Source organism: Phacochoerus africanus, chromosome 4 (assembly GCF_016906955.1).
Source record: "Phacochoerus africanus isolate WHEZ1 chromosome 4, ROS_Pafr_v1, whole genome shotgun sequence".
Lineage (NCBI taxonomy): Eukaryota > Metazoa > Chordata > Mammalia > Artiodactyla > Suidae > Phacochoerus > Phacochoerus africanus.
In genome coordinates this window covers 29798450-29820197 of record NC_062547.1, presented here as the reverse complement: position 1 = coordinate 29820197, position 21748 = coordinate 29798450, and the positions used below count along the sequence as shown (strand labels likewise).

At 40.2% G+C, this 21748-nt stretch overlaps 1 long non-coding RNA gene across 1 annotated transcript in view; it reads left to right on the top strand.

The window, feature by feature from the left end:
* The window catches only part of LOC125125266 (uncharacterized), a 100798-nt gene extending 82224 nt beyond the window's left edge, over window positions 1-18574 (top strand). The window contains exon 5 of the long non-coding RNA XR_007134391.1: window positions 18479-18574. This is a non-coding gene — a long non-coding RNA (uncharacterized LOC125125266). The remainder of the gene's footprint in view (window positions 1-18478) is intronic.
* Window positions 18575-21748: the final 3174 nt, after the last annotated feature.

The window sequence follows — 21748 nt, the reverse complement described above, 5'->3', positions numbered from 1 at the left end:
TCCAGTGTGCTACCTTTCACCAGCTCAGTTCCTATCACTTCCAGTCTCTGGCTTTCTATTCAAGCTCCAACCTTCTGGGAGATTGGCCCAGCCCAGAATATGCATCTACTCAAATTATAAGCCTTTGCCAAGGGGTATGGTAACTTAATGTGAACAGCCAACTATGGCCTGTTACCACGTATTGGGGCTGAGAAGGGGGCACTCCTGTCAGCCAGGAGCCCCCTCTCCCCAAGCAGGGATCTACCACAGACTGCCTTATCAGAGAAGTGTTGGGAGCAGAGGTCAGACTGCAGTGCCCAAAGAGTGACTGGGAAGTGAAAAAATGGCATTTAAGAACTTGGGCATGATGGAGTTCCCATCATGGCTCAGCATAATGAACCTGTATCCATGAGGACAAGGGTTCGATCCCTGGTCTTTCTTAGTAGGTTAAGGATCTAACATTGCCGTGAGTTGTGGTGTAGGTCACAGACGCAGCTCAGATCTGGTATTTCTGTGGCTATGGCTGGCAGCTGCAGCTCCAATTCGACCCCTAGCCTGGGAACTTGCATATAAAGCAGATCTGGCCCTAAAAACAAAACAAACAAACAAACAAAAGAAGAACTTGGCCATGATGTGACCGGGGCGGGGGGGGGGGGGGGGGGAAGAGGGTGGTAATACATGGAGTGATTGGCTTAAGAGAGGGTATCAACTCTGACCACTGATGGAACATTCTGTATACACCCCATGTTCCCCCTCTCCCCCATGCACATAAAAATCTGGTCTTAAAATTCACCTATAATGTTTTCTCAATGTGCCTGAACCATGAAATAGCTGATATGGGTGGGAATGGTGATGTAGGAAAAGAGCATGGACTTTAGATACAGAAGATATGGGTTTGAGCCCTGGGCTCTGCCCCTGAGTAGATTCATGACTTTGGGCAAATTAACAAGCCTCCAGTTTCTAATATGTGAAACAGGGGTAAATGAGAATTAAGGAATGATCACAAAATGTAACTATTTTATAAACTTTAAAGAACCAAACAAATAATATTGTGTGACATCTACACAAACATACAAATTAGAACAGGCTCACATATACCACCAGCAGCATCATTCACACTCTTCAGAAAATTCTATGTATTTGTTAGTCTAATAATATTTTTGTTTCGGAAAGCATAAGGCTTTGGCGATAAAAAGGTCTATAGCAAGCATGTAATCAGACTCTCTCATTTTGTAAAAAGAAGCCAATGCTCAGAAAAGTTTAGTGACTCATCCAAGGTCACACAGCTAGTACAAGAGAGGAAGACTTGACTAAAGCTTTCATGACACTTAATCTTTTGTGTGTGTGTGTGTGTGTGTGTGTCTTTTGAGGGCCGCACCAATGACACATGGAGGTTCCCAGGCTAGGGGTCTAATCAGAGTTATAGCCACCGGCTTACACCACAGCCACAGCAATGCCAGATCCGAGCCATGTCTGTGACCTATACCACAGCTCACAGCAATGCCAGATCCCTAACCCACTAAGCAAGGCCAGGGATCAAACCCTCAACCTCATGGTTCCTAGTTGGATTCATCTCTGCTGCACCGCCACGATAACTCCCATGACACTTAATCTTATACTCATTCCATTTTGGTATGCTTCTTGTATTCGATTCATATATTGAAGTGTAACAATACTCTTTCTACTATACCATATGTCCTTTCTTTCATGGTCTTTCTACTATAGTGAAATCTACTTTGGAAAAAGAGAGAGGTCTCTACTGCAAAGTCAGTCCCAACTGGGAAGAGAAATTTCTGTTAGATCATAGAGTCCTGGCCTCCCAGTCACAGGGATAAAGAAATTGCACCGGTATAACTGAAGGGAATGGCTACTCAGGGCCAGCAGCAGTCTCAGAACATACAGCCTTCTTGGGAGCACAGATCTGAATCTTGGCAGGGTCAACGTGCAAGCTTAACCTTTTAAGACAGATAAATTGAGTTCTTGGAATGTCCCTGTTCAGTGGGCTCGTGGGGGTCTTTTGGATGAGCCCCTTGCTAAGTGAAGCCCGGTCTGTTTTGCATCAACTTCACACAATCTTGAGATAATATCAGACTGGATCTCCATGAAGCCAAAGCCAGCAATAGGAAATTCAGTCTATCAACTCTTTATTTGGCCTAGGAGAAATTGCTATATTATCCATTGCAACATAATTTATCTTAGTGAAGTTTGGAAACTGCCTACACACCCCCAAATTAGGGAAATGTTTAAATGAATTATGATCCTTTTGTATGAAGGAATATTGTGTAGCCAATGAAAGTTATGCTTTCTCAGAATCTAAGTGTCTTATACAGTTATTTTTTCAAATTATTTAATATATATTTTTGACAAATGTTGACAGTATTGACTCAGCCTGGGTGACATCATGTGTGACTCACTTTATATTTCCATTTACTAATCATATTATCTGGTCCATCCTAGAGTCTCTTACCTATGATGATTACAGAAAACTTCTGGGTTCAGGTGGGATTCATGAGGATGAGGGTGTAATGACATAACTCCAGAAGTGGAGTTTTAATCCTTTAGAGTATACTAAAAGATATGAAAATTCTCAAAAAATTAAAAGTACTATAAAAATTTAAGTGCTTTATCTCTATTAAATACTTTTTCTACTAAGGAAATATTTTTTTCAACCTAAGACTTTTTCAATAGCTAATTCTGGCATTGTAACAATGGTACAAATAAACCCAGAAGGCAATAATCGCATAGACTGTAATAACAAGTTTTAGAAAGTATGTGGAGAAGTTGGAGCCCTCCTCCATTGCTTGTAAGAATGTAAAAATGGTTCAACCATTTTTTTTTTTTTAGGGCCACACCCATGGCATATGGAGGTTCCCAGGCTAGGGGTCGAATTGGACCTACAGCTTCCGGCCACAGCCACAGCCAGAGCAACTCGGGATCTGAGCTGTGTCTGTGACCTACACCACAGCTCACAGCAACGCCGGATCCTTAAACCACTGAGCGAGGCCAGGGATCGAACCCGCATCCTCATGAGTACTAGTTGGATTCATTTCTGCTTCGCACAACAGGGAACTCCCACTCTTTGTATATTTCTAAGAGAAATTAAAACATGTTCACACAAAAACTTGAGCTCGAATGTTAAGAGCAGTGTTGGCATCATAGCCAAAAAGTGGAAATAACCCAAATTTCTATCAACTGATGAATGGATAAACAAAAGGTGATGTAGTCATTTAATGGCATATCATTTGCCCATAAAAAGGAGTGAATACAGGCTGTGACATGAATGAACCTTGAAAACATTATGCTAAGTGAAAGAAGCCAATCACAAATGACCACATATTATATGATCCATTTCTATAAAACATCCAGAGTAGGCTAATTTATAGAAAGAAAAAGTAGAATAGTGGTTGCCTAGGGCTGGGAATGTTTAAGAGAAAATAGGGGTTGACTGCTGGTGGGTACAGTTTCCTTTTGGAATGGTGAACTGTCCTAAAACTGATTGCAGTGAAGGTTACACAACTCTGAATATACTAAAAACCATGGAACTTAAATGGGTGAATTGTATGGGGTGTGAATTATATCTCAATAAAGCTGTAAACAATAAACTCAAATGCTAAGGGTTCTTTCCCATTAAATGCAAGGTCACACACTTTGGGAAAGTGAAGTTTATTTGTTCTCTGAACTTGAAAGACTTGAGGTCCCTAAAAGTCAAGATTTCCAATGAGTGAGAAAAGGCATATCCAAAGCCGAAATGAGGAAAACACCAGATCTAAAACTCAGATTAAAAAATTCAGGAGTTCTCTTGTGAGGCAGAGGGTTAAGGATCTGGCATTGTCATTGCAGCAGTCCAGGTCACTGCTGTGGTGAAGGTTCCATCTTTGGCCTGGGAAATTCCACATGCCACAGGCATCACCAGAAAAAAAAAAAAAAAAAGTAAAGAAAGGCAATACACCAAGTCTCATTTTTAAAGACACCATCAGGTAGTAGACAACAACATTGATGCAATTAAACAAGACAAATACAACCAAAGCATTCTCTTTTATATCTCTCCCATAAAAAGAATCTGAAGTATCACAAAAGTCAGTGGAAAAAGATAATTTGCATGGTATTTAGTAATACTAGCTCTGTGATTTCCTTAACCAATTGATCCTAATCTGCCTATCAGACGTACAGGCATTCTTGATACATCTTTTGCTTTTGCCAGAGGGAGGAAGCCATCCCTACATCATAATCACATCCTTATAGAAATTGAAAACGTGTGTTCAAGCCATGGTGGTCCTGCAAAAAATGTAAACTCATAAAGGGGTTCTTGATTCATTGTCATCATTCATTTTGTTCACTGGACTAACCATAGTTTTGCTAGGCTATACAATGACTGATAGCTTTTTCATAAAAGGGTATCTTACAAAATATTGAAATGTAGCCTATTTCTACCTGATAAATGCCTGGACCTGTAAACTTTGAACCCTCACTGGCCTTTGTTGCCTGTGACCTTGTTCAAATGATTGATGTTCTTTTAACAACTGCAGGCTGCAGGAGGCAGCCTGTACTTACTGTGTGCAGATTCTTATTCGAGGCAAAATGAGGTTGTTCAAACATAAGACTGCTAATAATATGCACTCTAGTACCCAGGGAGTTGTATCATTTTTTAATTTCAGACATTCTGTGAAAGGGCAGTGTGTATTTTTGAGACGCATATTTTTTATTTTAAAACGTTACAAAGGAGCCTTCAGTTTTAATTTCAAAAATGTATGTTAACACAATTTATTCATCATCTCTAAACTAAAAATGAATGGACCATAGAATTATTTTATCACACATTTAAAGTTATTACTGTTTTATCAATGTTTAGTGGCATTTTGTATCACTTTGCTGTATTCATCAGAGTTGGTGAGTATTATCATTACTGAGGTCTCAAACCCCCAACTTTATCCACTGGTGACAGCCATTACTTAAATATTAAAGATCTACATTTGCCGGAAGTCAGCAGAATTGCTTTCAGGGACTAGATGAAAAATGGACTGGATCTTTGTTAATTAACGTCACTCTGGAAATGGTAAAGACACAACAAATTTTTCTCACTAGCCTCACAGCAGAGTTGAAAACAAAAGTTCTACTGGTCTACAAAATGTTTTATGAGCCTAGTATTCCCTGGAAAGATTCATAGGAAATAAACAAAATCAGAAGTCTTTAGCAACTTGCTCCATGTATATCATTACTTCCAGTGGTTAAAAGGTTATTTGTAACTATGGAAATGAATGTTCTTGATAAAATACATTCTCTTATGATGATGATAAAGAGGATCCTCCTAGTTTAGGGATAAGGGGAATCAGGGAATGGAGGGTTTACCTGAAAGAATTAGGGACAGCAACTTTGTTTTAAAGAACTCAGCTACAATGAAATCAATGGATTATTACATCAGCACCACAAACAAGGCATTTCCTTCTTCATTTAGGATCCATATCACCATATGCAGGGGTTCTGTTTAGCAATTTACATAAAATATTACTAGAAATAAGTTTTTTTTTTCCTTAATGGCTCCAAGGTTAAAGTTGAAAATACCAAGTTGAGGTTGTGCAGAGATGTGGCCATATTGAATGTCATTTCCACGTTTTTCCAGTAAATCATTTCATTATCCATAATAATAATCTTCACTGGCAAGTGAGTGCTTTGCTAAACTTAAAGGAAGTCTGATTTTAATTTGCTATCTACATCTACATTCTCATATTCTTTTTATAGATTTTTTAACAAGTTATCAGTAGAATCTTCCTTCACTCAAACATAAGTGAAAGTTTTATCTATCTTGAGATATCACTGAAATAATTTATTGCTGGGGAAACAAAACCTTTTGTCTCAGAATATATTTCTTCCCGACAGCTGTGGTATTTCAGGGAAAGCACCAAAGCTATGATGCTCTGGACTGCAATCAACCATTCTTAATAGGAAATTTTACAGACTTTTAATAAGATATCTTCAAATAATTTATGGGGAGAGGTTTTGAAGTGAAGAGGCATTGTTTGGCAATATGTTCTTCCTCTAATCTCAGGAAATTTAAATAAAAGGGTACTCATTTCCTCTGAACTCAGCAATTCCCCCCAAAAAAAAAGAGAGAGAAAGATTAAGAAAAACACCTGCTACAACAGTCTCAAAACATGGCTTTCTTGCTTCAAACAAAATTGTGCTAAAACAAACAAATACTTCGGTACTGTTAAAGATAAAGACTTCTCTTGTAGACTTCCTGATGAGGACTTTCCACAGACCAGGGTTGTTTGAGAATCATCAGAGAAGTGTCCCCTATTTACTAAGTGCATAGAATCATGCCCAGGTCACTCTGAGCCCTTGGACCACTGGTTCCCAATCTGTCCTGTATCTTGACCTCCATCTCTAGCTGTTTGTTTGTCTTGATGCTATCTTGATGCTACTCTTAATTCTTCCCATTTAAGTTTCTACATTTATCTTTGATTTCCCAGCATTTTTGTTGTGGGGTGTGTTTGGTTGATTGGTTTTGGCTTATATGTTGTTGTTTCCTACTTAAAAAATGGAACTTTGGAGTTCCCGTGGTGGTGGTGCAGTGGTTAACGAATCCAACTAGGAAACATGAGGTTTCGGGTTCGATCCCTGGCCTTTCTCAGTGGGTTAAGGATCTGGTGTTGCCATGAGCTGTGGTTGTAGGTTGCAGACTCGGCTCAGATCTGGCATTGCTATGGCTCTGGTGTGGGTCAGCGGCTACAGCTCCAATTGGACCCCTAGCCTGGGAACCTCCATATGCTGCAGAGAGAGGCCCTGGAAAAGGCAAAAAGACAAAAAAAAAAAGAACTTTAAACTTTCTTTACCTGCCATTATAATAATAATTTTATCATCTTAGGATATACCAACATTCATTTCATTTGGTTCCTACATAGAGTAGGAGATGGACTGCATCTGAGCCTCTCGTGCTTTAATGTGTGTAAATGTAAATGACTTGGGCATCCAGTTTAAAAGGTAGCTTTGACTTAGAGGTTCGGATGTGAGGCTAGAAGTTCTGCAGCTCTGACAAGCTCCCAGGTGATGCCAATGCTACTGACCCTTGGAGTACACTAAGTAGAAAGGACTAGATTGTATCAAAGGTTTCGTCCAACGTAAATGCCATATCCTGGGAGTTTCAATGAGGTTCCTGTGGGATCACTGCACAATTTATGAAATGACACAAAGTCCTTATCAGAAAAATTTTAAAATGTTGGCAGCCCCATATTTTGCTCTTCTTTAAGAAACACAAACAGGAGAATCAAAGTAAACCAAACATTAGCTAATTAGAAGCAAGTGTGACGTTGAACATAATCTCTGTTTTGGGTCAGGAGAAAAGTATTCTATTCATTTTCACACTATCTCTTTCTCTCCTTCTCTCCTTTCTTCCAGTAACCTTGACCCTTCTCCCACACTCACATTCAGTTGGGTAGCTCCTGTTCTTACATAAATTTTGCTTTCATTCATCAACCATCATCCAGAAACTCACAGCTGTACTATTAAAAGAAAGGAAAAAAAGATACTCATCTACACCTCTGATAAGAGGTACACAAATTTATTCAAAGCATAGTTGTGTTCTCAAGGAAGGTTGGGAGGAAATGGGGATTCATTATATATGTTCCCAAGATATCCTGAGGCTTTAGCCACTAATCCGGGAGAATTCTTTCAATATCAGCTCATTCCCATAACATTCACACTGTACATATAGCTAGAGATGGATGATTTTTTAAACCTTTAGCCAATAAATAAATTGAAAATTCCCCAAGTTTAACATTTTTTTTCTAGCTTAGAATATATTGGTGTCGGCTGGGCTTTATGGATTTTTCTTCTTTTCTCTTTAGAATAAGAGATTTACTAATTTAGAAACATGGAAAACCAATATCCCAGTTTTCTGTCTCTTTCCATTTTCTGTATTTTTCAAGAGTATAAACCAAGAGTGATGACCTCAGTTTTCCACTTCACTTTGTAGATGAATATCCAGTTTAATGAAAGAAAAGATTTCAAGAACATTCATGTTACTTTGGACAAATATAAGTGGAAAGAATTAAATCTTTCAAGAAAATACTTTTTGTAAAATTTCCAAATGCATTTGCCTTGGAAATTTGTGACAAGGCTTGCCTTGTGACAAGCCTTAGATCAGATTGTTTGAACTTCAGAGACCAAAACAACTAAGATCTGACAAATTCAAAGGCCCTCAGCAATAAGAGCAAAACAAATAAAATGATGGAGAATGGGGGACTTCCCTGGTGGTGCCGCAGAATAAGCATCTGGAGTTGTCACTGCTATGGCTTGGGATGCAACTGTCACATGGCTTTGATTCCTGTCTGGGGAACTTCCACATCCTGAGGGCACAGCAAAAACAAAAACAAAAACAACGGAGAGTGAGGAAAGGAACAAGGGAGGGAATAAGAATCTAGAACTGAAATAGTTGTCTCTTTCTGGGAAGGCTTCTCTTTGGGAGAATATTTAGAGCTGTGAGCTAATATCAGCTTAGCCAGTATAATCAATCCAAGAGATCAACAGTATAGCCAATGACAAAGACTTATTTACTGCTGTGTAAAAAGCTATCCTGAAACCTAGTGGCTTAAAACAATAGCTCTTTTTATTGTGCTTCATAATTCTGTGGGTCAAAGCTGAGCTCTTCCATGTAGTGTCAACAGAAGTCACTTGGGGGTTTTCAGCTGGTTCATGGGCTCATCTGGAGGGTCCAAGAGGGCTTCCTTTACATGCCTGGTGACAGGGATGGCTGCAAGGCTAGGCTCAGCTGGGATTGTCAATCAGAATGACTTCCTGAAGCTCCTCCAGCACAGCAGCTTGAGGGATTAGACTTCTTCCAAGGGTTTGTGTCCCAGTGAGCAAGGCAGAACCTGCATGGTCTTTTTGATCCAGTTTTGAAGATCATACAGCATCACTTCTCTGTACTCTTTTGGTCAGGACAGTCATAAACCTGACCATTCTCAAAGGAAGGGGACATATTTGCCCCTGGAAGGGAGAAATATCAAAAAATTGATACTTAAAAACTACTACACCCTCAAATTCATGAAATACTTCCAGAAATGATAGAGGACAGTATTTAACTACTGGCTCCCAGAGGGAATACAAACTCAAACAAATGTATCTTTTTTTCTCAGTGTGTGTATAAAAGGATGTAGCTGAAGTAAAAGTTGTATCTCCTTATTCACATATTCAGATGCACAAAATCAATTCTCTAAAATTTTATTACACAGTGAATGGTCAGTCCATTCAAGATGGCCGTTCCCTTGCTCTCTGTACATCCCCTGTCTGGCCAGTGGCTACTTCACCTGTCCCTTATGTACGTGATTGACTTTCCTACATACTTGCTCCAGGCCCCAGCTGGTGAGTGTTCTTATCAAAGGGACTGTGAGGGGTGTGCCCTTCTGCTGGTTTCCCTGGTAACTAATGAGCCAACCTGAGGTCAGTTCCCCCTATAACTGGCCATTTCCCCTTCCCCTCTGGAGTGAAGCCTGCCGCCATGTCCTTCCCGCCATCCATCACTCGCGGTGGAGTGTCGCTCCAGGACCTTGCTTCAGACATGTAAGCTCCCCCATTTATTAAAGCACTGATGTTTCTATAGCGGACTATGGGCTCTTTCTTCAGTCTTAATATTTATTGGGCAAGTACAGGCCTTGTAGGCTTGGAAATGCAGCCCAATGCGCAATTTGTCAATAATTCAGTTACTTAATTTTTTAAGGATTACTCACTACTGGTATTATATTCTATTGCCCCCTGTTTGATAAGGCATGAAAATATTCTATCCACTGTCAATTACATGACAATAGATTATAGTTCTTACTAATAATGGTGTTTTTTTGTTTTTGTTTTTGTTTTTTGTCTTTTTGCCATTTCTTGGGCTGCTCCCGCGGCATATGGAGGTTCCCAGGCTAGAGGTCAAATCAGAGCTGTAGCTGCCAGCCTACCCCAGAGCCACAGCAACTCAGGATCCGAGCCGTGTCTGCAACCTTCACCACAGCTCATGGCAATGCCGGATCCTTAACCCACTGAGCAAGGGCAGGGATCGAACCCACAACCTCATGGTTCCTAGTCGGACTCGTTAACCACTGCGCCACGACGGGAACTCCAATAACGGTGTATTTACTGTTAGCTTATTATAGGGTTTTTTCCATGTTAGGGTTTTACTCAATTCCCCTGAAAAATAGTGGTTTAAAAAGTCTTTTGATATCTATCAGTTAAATATTACTTGGGACACCAGTCTTCACTGTTAGCAGCAGTAGTCATGGTTTTTTTAGTGGCTTTGGGCCAGATATTGTTTTAGATCCTTTATTCAACAAGTTCCAAACTCCTCTCTACAGCTTTGTGTGTATGTTATTAAAGTTTTATTCTTATTAACTAGTAAGATAAATGAAAATCCAGGGAAGACTTTTTTTTTTTGAGAGGGAATACTATCAAATGATAGATAAAACTTTGTATACCACTCATTGTCTCACACTTCTAGGTGTTCACTAACCAAGTTGCTTTTCTCTTCCTGGCAGCAGCTGAGATTTACATGCAGTTAAAAAAAAAAACTGCAATTCTTATGGTGACTCAGGAGGTTAGGAACCCAACATAGTCTCTGTGAGGATGCAGGTTTGATCCCTGGCCTTGATCAGTAGGTTAAGGATCCGGCATCTCCTCAAGCTGCATCTTAGGTCACAAATGCGGCTCAGATCTGGTGTTGCTATGGCTGAGGCGCAGGCCAACAGCTGCAGTGCTGATTCAACCCCACCCTGAGGAACTTCCATATGCTGCAGGTGTGGCTCTTAAAAGAAAAAAAAGTTGGCAAGAACTAAAATTTGAGGCCCTGCCACAAGCTAGTTTCTCAAAGAAAATGGCACTCTCATACCATCCTAAATGTTCATCGTAAGTACCTAATTCTCATGAGTTTTAATTAATTTTTTTAATTTTTAAAAATTTTTTATAGTTGATTTACACGTTGTCAATTTCTGCTGTACAGCTAAGTGACCCTGTCATACGTATATACACATTCTTTTCTCGTGTTATCTTCCAGAGTGATGTATTCCTGAACAACCTCTTCTACCTTTTAATTTGTAGGTCAATTAAATATTAAAAACACTTGGGGAGTGACTGCTAATGGGGATGGGCTTTCATCAGGGGGTAATGAAATTGTTCTGAATTATATAGTGGTGATGGTTGTGCAACATTTTGAAAAAATCCCACTGAATTGCACATTTTAAAAGGATGAATTTTATAGTATGTGCTTTATAGCTCAATAAAAATAAGTATACTCTTAATACATGATCCTTATAGAAAAATTGGGGAAAGGGTTATTATTAAAATTGAAAACCTTTAAAAATACTTTACCTAGCAAGTGAAGTTATTACATACAAGATATTATAGAGCATGGTCTAATTTGTATTTTCTACTGTTGTATTGACAGTACCAGCCACAGTGAGGTGTTAAATTCTGCAGTCAGGCTAATGAGTGAGTTAATCTTTGCCACTTGTCCGCACTTACTATCACCACACCAGCCACACTCCCTAAACTGCTCATTAAAATGTCATGGAAAGAATGTGACCCAACCTCTCCGAACACGACTATCACCTCTACCAAATCAATATGTGAACTCACACACTCCATTGATCAACTATCCAAAGTAATGTTTGCTTTGAAATTCATCTGAAGCCACAACACCAAAAAACCCACTAAACCGAAAATTACTGCTCATGGTTACTAATGGTTTTCTTCTTTTTTGTCTTTTCTCACCTAAATGGTTTATCCATTATTAAGGCTCACATTATGTTAAAGATTCCAAGCATATATTGGTTAATAAAAAAAAGGTGCTTGAATTAAGTCACTAAATCCCAGGGTTGTAGCTATCATTCAATAGCTCCCCACCATATTCTTCCACAACAAAAATATTGTCCCAGATTTTTGCCACTGGAGATCAATATATAATGGGTTTGCCTTTAGAAGCAATGGGCAGTGGGGCTGCTAAGTGCACTACGTTGATCAGTTGCAGAGCTGAGAAGCAGTGTGAGCAAGTAACTTGCTGGGAATTAGAGGTAAAGGCTCTGAAGTAAAGTCACCTGGGGGATGTGCTCCTGGCAGGCTCCCTTTCCTGGCTTTCTCCTGGTGATGCTTGGAGCCCTCTGATGCATCTCCACTCCAGCTGTTCTCTGCTCCCCAATTAGTTCTCCCATATCTCTCCTACCTCCTCCCTGATCTTTCCCCCTAAATACTAGAAAAGTCATATGGAATATTTGTAAGATAATTCTTTGAAAACGTGGCAGCTCTATAGGAACGGCCTTTGCTAGGATAGCTAATATATGAATACTCAGTGTGGCTTATTTACATATTAAAAGAGATCACTCATGGTGATGTATTGGCCCAAGGAAAGACTCTGTAATGGGAGACGTTTCTCATCCATTCATCTATCCATCCATCCAACATATCACACCATAAAGCTGTGATTACCCCATGATACCGGTAAACATAAAAGGCTTCTGAATTTCAAAAGGCTGAACTTTGCATCTTTAGTGCTAAGCTGTTTATTAGTATACTGTTCATATGGTTGAGAAAATGTAGATCCTTTCACTTCAGTGAGTTTCTGACTATGTTTATCAAATGCTTATTATACTGGAGCATTCATTGTCCCAGGAGTTCCTTCTACGCTGGCCCTTTAAGTTGCCTCACCTGCCAGGCACCACAAACCAGCCCTTCCTGAAAAGAAGGCACAAATAGCAGAAGCCTCCAAGCCCCCCAGGAGGACCTTCTCCCAGACTCTCTCATCACTGTGTTACCACTCTATGTCTCAGATTCTTGGCTTCACAGTCTTAACTTCAGTATATGCTACACCCCCTTCTGTTTGAAGACCCATCACATCCGCCTTCTGACTTTTCAAACTTTGGGTTTTCACAAGATTCTGAACTCTGTTCTCTCTCCCAGTTCTAGTATCTCACCTGGTTTCAGGTGAGAAACTCCACCCATACAGAATCTAACAGGGACGAATCAATCCAATCTCCCAGCAAAGAGACGGTCGAATTCATACAGGAAGAGTTTTTACCTTCAACACTAGTAACTGTTACATAATTGTTAATTCTTTGTTTTGTAATAACTTAGGTTCAGTTTTGCTGAGAAAATAATGCTTTTATTCTGTAAGACTATTAAGCTCCATTTAACCAACTTCTTATGACACCAGAAACACAATATATTCTTGCACGTCTTAAATAGAATGTATATTCCGTAGTATGGGGTTTTATGCCTCACATTTAACTTTAGGAGATATAGTGTCATGTGCCATCAAAGGACGCCGAGCATAAAGCGGTGGAAATAAAGAATAGCCAAGTTTTTTTTTTGTTTGTTTGGTTTTTTGGTTTTTGTTTTTGGTTTTTTTTTGGCTTTTGGCCTTTTAGGGTTGCACCCACGGCATATGGAGTTTCCCAGGCTAGGGGTCTAATCGGAGCTGTAGCCGCTGGCCTATGCCACACCCACAGCAACACCAGATCCGAGCCACGTCTGCAGCCTACACCACAGCTCACAGCAAAGCCAGATCCTTAACCCACTGAGCAAGGCCAGGGATCGAACCTACAACCTCATGGTTCCTTGTTGGATTTGTTTCTGCTGTGCCACAATGGGAACTCCGGTATGAATTTTTTTAAGGGCATGAGCATGAAGGCTGGATCCATGAGCTTATAAATGTAACCAAAATGGTTTGAATTTAACTGTTACCAAGCAGACATGTTCAGAAGAGTTGTGGTTCTATTGTGATCCACGTCATTTGTTTCCTAGTGATAAAGGGGGTAGAGTAGCCCTCAGCATCCATTCAGACTTCTTCTAGTGGTGTTCTTATACAGCTGAGGCTGGAAAACTGAGGACACTTCCTAGGGTCACTTGAAGCTAGGTGTATTATTTCCTAGGGTCGCTATTGACAAATTACTACAAATGGAAGTATGTTACCTCACAGTTTTGGAAGCCAGAAATTCAAAATCAAGGTGATGGCAGTTCTGTGCCCTCTCTGGGGCAGAACCCCTCTTCCAGCCTCTGATTTCTAGTCATTCGCTAGTTCGGGTGGCATCACTCCCCTTCCATCTCTACCTGCATCTTCACTTGGCCTTCTCTCTGTCTTCTCCTGTCTCTTAGAAGGATACTTGTCATTGCTTTGAGGGCCCACCCAGACAGTCCAGGATGATCTCATCTCCAGATTCTTAACATAATTACTTCTGCAAAGACCCTTTTCCCAACTAATACAGTATCCCCAGGTTCTGGGTGGATGAGTCTTGGGGGAGCCACCATTCAACCTGCTACACTAGGCTTCTGAATGTAACCTAGGTTCTGTCCAGTAGATGCACTGTGTGAGAATTGGAAGGCAGAAGTGAGGAGGGGGCTGTTTCTCCACTACCTTGGCTGAAGATGTTGGCAATCATAGTTAAGAAAGGCTTGAGATTGGAGTTCCCATCATGGCTCAGCAGAAATGAATCTGACTAGCATCCATGAGGATGTAGGTTCGATCCCTGGTCTCGCTGAGTCGATTAAGGATCTGGTGTTGCTGTGAGCTGTGGTGTAGGCCGCAGACATGGCTTGGATCTCATGATGCTGTGGTTGTGGTGTAGACCAGCAGCTACAGCTCCGATTTGACCCCTAGCCTGGGAACCTCCATATGCCATGGGTGTGGCCCCCCCCCCAAAAAAAAAAAAGTCTTGGGATTTACTGCAGCAAGTTAGCAGAGATAGACTTTAAATTTGTGAAGGGCAAGAGTAGTTGCAAAATTTTCAGATCTCTGGAGGGCAGCTCCAGCCCTGTGTTCTTGAAGCCAATAGGGTCCTCCCAATTCCCACCTTCCCAAATGGGGCAGAGGTAGCAGCTCTCCTGGTGCATCAGTTCTTGGGTGTTGTTCTCGGAGAAATCCCAGAGATCCAACCTAGAACCCTGTATTAAGTCACTTTCTGCTTAGATAGTAAGCTAGGCAATTAAATCCTATTAAAATATTTTTGGCAGCTAAAAAAATTTTAATATTTAAAAGAGCATGTTTTTATTTACTTCTTACATATGTATATATTCTTTTTAAAAAATATTCTTTTCTTTTCCATTATGGTTTATCATAGGATATAGGATATAGAATATATTTCCCTGTACTATCTAGTAGGACCTTGTTGCTTAACCATCCTGTATTTAATAGGTTACATCTGCTAACCCCAACCTTCCACTCCATCCCTTTCCCAGCCTCCTCCCCCTTGGCAACCAGAAGTCTGTTCTCTGTGTCCGTGAGTCTGTTTCTGTTTCACAGAGAATTTCATTTGCGTCGTATTTTAGATTCCACATATAAGTAATATGGTATTTGTCTTTGTCTTTCTGACTTAATATGGTAATCTCTAGTTCCATCCATGTTGCTGCAAATAGCATTATTTTGTTTTTTTTTATGGCCAAGTAGTATTCCATTGTATATACGTACCACATCTTTATCCAATCATCTGTTGATGGACATTTAGGTTTTTTCCATGTCTTGGCTATTGTGAATAATGCTGCTATGAACATAGGGGTGCATGTATATTTTGAATTACAGTTTTGTCTGGATATATGCCCAGGAGTGGGATTGCTGGATCATAAGGTAATTCTGTTAAAATAGTATAGGTTTAGTTTGAACATTGTACTGTCTCTTATGTTTGGCTCATGGTAACTAGATCAAAAAGTCATTTGAACAGTGAAGCACAGAGCATTTTTTTTAGGTTAAACAAACTACTCTGTATGAGACAGTCACAGTGGATAACAGATGCTATGCATTCACCAAAACCCATAGAACTTCACAGCGCAAAAGAATGAACCCTAACATATGAAAATGTTTAAAAACTCATTTGGGAGGCTGGGGGATCTCCTAAAGAATATGATGAAATAATCAGCTCTATAACAATTGTATGAAGCAAACTGGCTGAAGGTGGGGGAGAAAACAGGCCAATTTTGCAAATGAGTAGTCTGTGAGTTTAAAGGCCAAAAGAACTTTTTTTGAAGTATCGTTTAAGTCCCTTTCTAAGTGATTATTTTCCTTCTTCATTCTTACCTGGGACATTCTATGCGGAAGATATAAGAGAACCCTAGCCTTGCCTTGTAAATAACCTACAGAGTCTTGAAAGTGCAAAATTTGTTCCTAAGCTAATGTGAAAGATGTGAAATACTGACACAAAGGTCCGATACAGCCTACAGACACACTTTGTTTATCTGTACAGTGTTTTCAGAATCATGCAATTAGTTGTTTATATTTCAAAATCTGAGGATTACATATAGAAATAGGGATTTCCAGCTTTTTTGAGAAATCGGAAGCTCTAGCAAGACTGAGCCTGTATTTGCATCTGACAATGTGCACGGCAACAATGGGCTGCAGCTAAGAAGATGCTGGCCTCTTCAGACAAGACCTGTTCTCCAGATTGCCATGGGCTTCACAGCTTATTTAATTTACCTTGTAACTTAAGATGCCCCATGGACATCCAAATTTGCAGCCCCTGAGATGATGGGAAGATTTTAGGGCAATCCTATGAAAGACTGTGAAAAAGATGTAACTTGTCCTTTCAGCTTACAGTATCTCCCCTTTCAGCATCCTTTCCTCTTCTTTTAATTTCACTTTACCTCTATTTCCCAAGGCTTCCTGATGTCCTTCCTGTTTTCCCAGAGAAAAATAATTGGATGATATATGACTTGGCGTAGCATCCTTTGCATTTGCAGTGAGGAGAGTCTAGAAAAGACTCTCTTAAAAAAAAGTATGATCTTCATTTCATTTTATATTTAAAAAATTTTTTTCACTGCACCTGTGGCATGCACAAATTCTCAGCCTACAGATTCCACCTGAGTCACGCAGGGACAACACCGAGTCCTTAACTGCTGGGCCACCAGGGAACTCCTAGAAGACTTTTAAACTGAAAGCAGTGAATCTTTAATGACAACATTCTAGGCACTGTGAATCATATTTTTGGCCACAAGCCTTTACATAACTATTCTACCTATTCATAAGATAGGTCTTAACCACATTCTCTGTATTAAAGCTTAAGAGTAGTGTGTCAGTTAGAATCAAGATTTTTTTTTTTCTTCTTTTTTGCCCCCCCCCCCCCCCCCCCGCCACGGGATATGGACTTTCTGGGCCAGGGATCAGATCCAAGCCATGGTTGTGGCAAATGCCCCATCCTTTAACCCACTGTGCTGGTCTCAGGATGGAATCTGTGTCCCAGCGCTGTAGAGATGCCGCTGATCCAGTCATGCCACAGCGGGAACTCCAGAGATTCTTTTTTTCTTAACATGGACAAAGTAATAGTGAAACATACTAGCTAGTGAGCCTTTAGTGTTGAAAACTGCTCATTAAATTTATCGTTTCTTTGATGTCCAATTCATGGCAAACTCTCACGGTTATTTTGCCAAAGGAAGTCAAAGTTATCAAGCTGTGTTTTTTAATGGGGATTGATACACTTTTATGAAAGGGACTTTGCGGAATTTTAAAAGAACATTCATTTCCCTTCTTCCTAAGTACAGTAACCTTGCCATGGCCCCTTGAGGCTACTCAAAGCCAGTGTGAATTTGCTGCTCTCTTATGAATTTCACAACCCATCCAACAAAATATTCTGACTTTTTCACCTAAATATCAGAAACTTTCCGTTAGCCAAGAGAAGAAAACATCATTATCAAAAAAGCCTTTCTCATACTTGATGCTATGGAAACCACTGACCATATATAGGAGAAAGAGCAGGCAGCTGAAGTTTAGATGAGGGCATTCATCTTCCCTTTGTGATAAAAAGTTCGGCTGGTGTCTTGGGAACTCGCGCCACGCTTCATTGGCAGAAATGCTCTCTTTCTGCTTGAAAGCGTGGGCACTTCAGAAATGCCTCCCTTCGCAGGATGAGTAAAAACAATATCATTTTCCCTGATAGCTGCTGAATTGAAGGGAAGGATTATTTATTTAAGCTTTTGAAGCATGAAGCAAAATGCAGCCAGCATGTACTGTGTCTGTCTTAGAAACCATAAGTCAGAGGGAAGAGTTTACGAAGCATTCCGTCAGCAGGCTGGTTCCCACTTTGTCCTGTAAACCACACCGAGCGCAAGGTCACAGCACCAGCCTCTGAACTCCTATTAAAGCTGCGATCATTTCAGCTCCTCAGTTCCTGCTACGGCACAATCCCATTACCTCTTCGTTTCTCACAAAAACGTATCTTGAATTATTCCACGGCTGGTGGTGGATGGAAAGCTCTTTTATTACTTGCTAACAGTCACTGTTACTACCAAGAACGGTGAGCCTGGTGGCCTGGGTTGTCCCACCTCCCTGCCTACTGCCCCCCCCCCCAACCCATCACATCAGCACCTAATTGTCCCTGTGAGTTTCACACATTCCTCAGGACCTGGCCTGGCCACCTGCAATCAGACCTCCTGCAGATTATCTCCACGGCTGCTTCAGCCCAAGTTCAAGTTGCTAACACAGAACACAGACGTGGAAGTGAAGTTTGACAACCGCCCTGTTCACTAGTCCTTTTACTTTCTTTCCTCTAAATAGGAGCCCATCGCCAGATCCCAGACACCCTCTAAGGCACGACTTGTCTGCTTTTCTCTTCCACTCCAAAGTATATCACCCTACTTCTCGTGTCTCATTTTAGGGTAAGTCTTTGTATTCGTTTTCATAATTTACCAGCTTACAACAGAGAAATTTATTCTCTTACGATTCTGGGAGGTGAAAGTTCACAATAAGTTTATTGGGGCTAAAATCAGTGTCAGCAGACCAGTTCTTTCTGGAGATTCTGGATGAGAATCTGTTATCTGACTCTTCCAGCTTCTGGTAGCTGCTGGCATCACTTGGCTTGGGTCCCATCACCTCTACCTCTGCCTCTGTTGTCGTATCATCTTCCCTTCTTCTGTAGTCAAAACTTGCTCTGCCACCCTCTTCTAAGAACTGCTGAGATTTACATTTAGGGCCTATTTGGATTATCCAGGATAATCTCTCCATTGCAAGAACTTTAATCACAGAATCTATAGTTTCTTTTGTCATATAAGGTAATATGCCTGGGTTCAGCCTGCCATAGGCCCCAGGTATGAAGTCATGATATTATTACTTTCGGAGTTCCTGTTGTGGCTCAGTGGTTAACGAACCCGACTAGTATCCATGAGGGCGTGGGTTTGATCCCTGTCCTTGCCCAGTGGGTTAAGGATCCAGCATTGCCGTGGACTGTGGTGTAGGTTGCAGATGCAGCTCAGATCCCACATGGCTATGGCTGTGGCTGTGTTCAGGCCTGCAGCTACAGCTCTGATTCAACTGCTAGCCTGGAAACCTCCATATGCTGTGAGTGTAGCTCTTAAAAAAAAAAAAAAAAAGACATTATATTATTATTACCTTCTTCTAGGTAGCATGTTTTCAAACTTGGATGTTCAAAGAACACAGTGCCTTTTCAAAGTAGTAACTCTCTAGGGGAAAAAAATCTTTAGGACTCTTGGCTTGGGTCCCGTCACCTCCACCTCTGCCTCTGTTGAGTGGTGCTCTAAATATTCAAAGGTTTTTATATTTGGACCTGGAATTTTGTTAAATTCAAAGAAGTCCTATTCCCCCTAGTTCTCTGACTGTGGTTTCTTAGTACTATTTCTCTCTAAATGACCCAGAGCACCTTGGATAAATAGCTGATTTATCCAGCTCTAGGGTGAGAAATCTATAAGATGGGCCTGAAACATCCCTCTGTGAAGTTAGACTTTAAAGACTCCCGAGATCTCTTAAAAGGAGTCAAGAGACAACTTGCAAAAGATTCCACTGGCCAGTAATCATAATGGATTGAAATATATAAAATGTATAAAAATCCATGAGTTTGGACTAATACCTGGTCATCTTTGGAGGATGTTGGGGAGTCAACTTATTTTAAAATCTGGTAAATAACGAATCAAGCATTTGTCTTGCTTTTTTTCATAGGAACTCTATCCTAGGTACTCAAACAGTTGATAAGAGGAATTTTCTCTTTATAGAATTATTTCAGCTGGTAAACACTGAAGGAATTCTAGAATTAGAAAAATCAAGGTAGGAGTTCCCACTGTGACTAATATCCATGAATGAGGAGGCAGGTTCAATCCCTGGCCTTGCTAAGTGGGTTAAATATCTGGCATTGCCATGAGCTGCAGCATAGTTTGCAGATGCAGCTTGGACCTGGTGTGGCTGTGGCATAGGCTGGCAGCTGCTGCTCTGATTCAACCCCTGCACTGGGAACTTGTATATGGTGTGGCCCTAAAAAAACAAAAAAAAATCAAGATAATCCCTAATGAATCAGTGAGTTGTGCAACCCCTAATGAATACATGGATCTAGGCAATAATGATCCATGGCTGCTAATATCACAAAAACTGAAAAAAAAAAAAAGACATATACCTATTGATAGAAGTACACACCTAAAAGCCATTACTTATAAAACATTCTGCTAAAATGAATCTAATCAAAACTCTAGCGCTAATAAGCATTTCACCGGAAATATAGGAAAGGAACATGCTAAAAAATGCTTGCTTAGATGCAATTTATAAAATCTATATATGAGATACTCTTCAGAATCAAAATCACAAGGAAAAAAGAAAAGGATGGAGAAGGAACTTGTAAGTTAAAACAGACTCGATTGACATAACAATTGACCACAGGGTATAGAATCTAGTTGCATCCTTATTCAAGCAAACTAACAATAAGACAATCCAGGAGACTTGAACTCTGACTAGATGTTTGATGTTAAAGCAGTATGGTTAATTTTTTAGGTGTGGTAAGTTTTTAAAAAGTTTTTATTATTTAGAGCTGCAATATGATGTGTGGATGTTCGGAATTTGCTTCAAATTAATCTGGGATGAAGTGAGGACTAATAAATGAAACAAGACTGGCCACAGATTAGTAACTGTTGAAACTGGATAATAAGAACTCACTATACCATTCTTACCATTTTTGTCTATGTTTGAATTTTTTCATATTTGTCTTTGGTTTTGAGGTGCAAGCTTGCTTTTGTTCTTGGCTTAAACTTAACAACAACAATAATAACAATACTGCTAAACATAGATTATTCAGGGTATTTTACTTTAAGCTAAACACAGCAAACTGTCTTTAGCTGCAGTGCATTAGTAACCCCAAATTCCCCGTGGACTTGTTAGTAAGGAACGTTAAGATTCAAGTTCAGGCACTGGGGCACCAGCTAGCTATTCTATGCACCTTGCATTCTACATGAATCTTATTTGAATGTCCCACTGTGTTTTGTTATAAATTAGGGCTAGACACAAGACTTAAATATGCTGTAAATCCTGCCAAGTTCATAGATTGCTGTTATTACCTGTTCTCAGATATCTTGATAATATTCAAGGCTGTAAATCTCAGATTGGTTCCTGCCCTATTGTACCTTGGCATTGAAGAGAAAACTACAAGTGAAATTCAGCCCATCTCTTAAGGCAGGCTTTTCTAGGAAGAAAGACTGAAAAACATAGTTTTTTCAAAATAATGGCATGCTAATAAGGCTAGAAGTATCTTCCAACTAAAGAATTAGCTAACTCTCAGGAGCTACATCATTTTCTCAGTAAACAAGACTCAACACTTTGGAGTCATCTTTGACGTGTCCTGTGTGCTCTTCTGGGTAAATATTTTTGAGTGGTTGCTGTGTGCCTATGTGCCAGGAATGTGCCTGGCATTGAGGATACAGAAGAAATACAACACATTCATGTCCACGGAGAAATCAGCCTGGTGAGTGGAAGAGTCACATGAATGAAAATACCTGGCAAATCCTCTAATGGAAGTTCCTAAGTTCTCCAGGCTTTGTATGCTCTCTTTCCCTC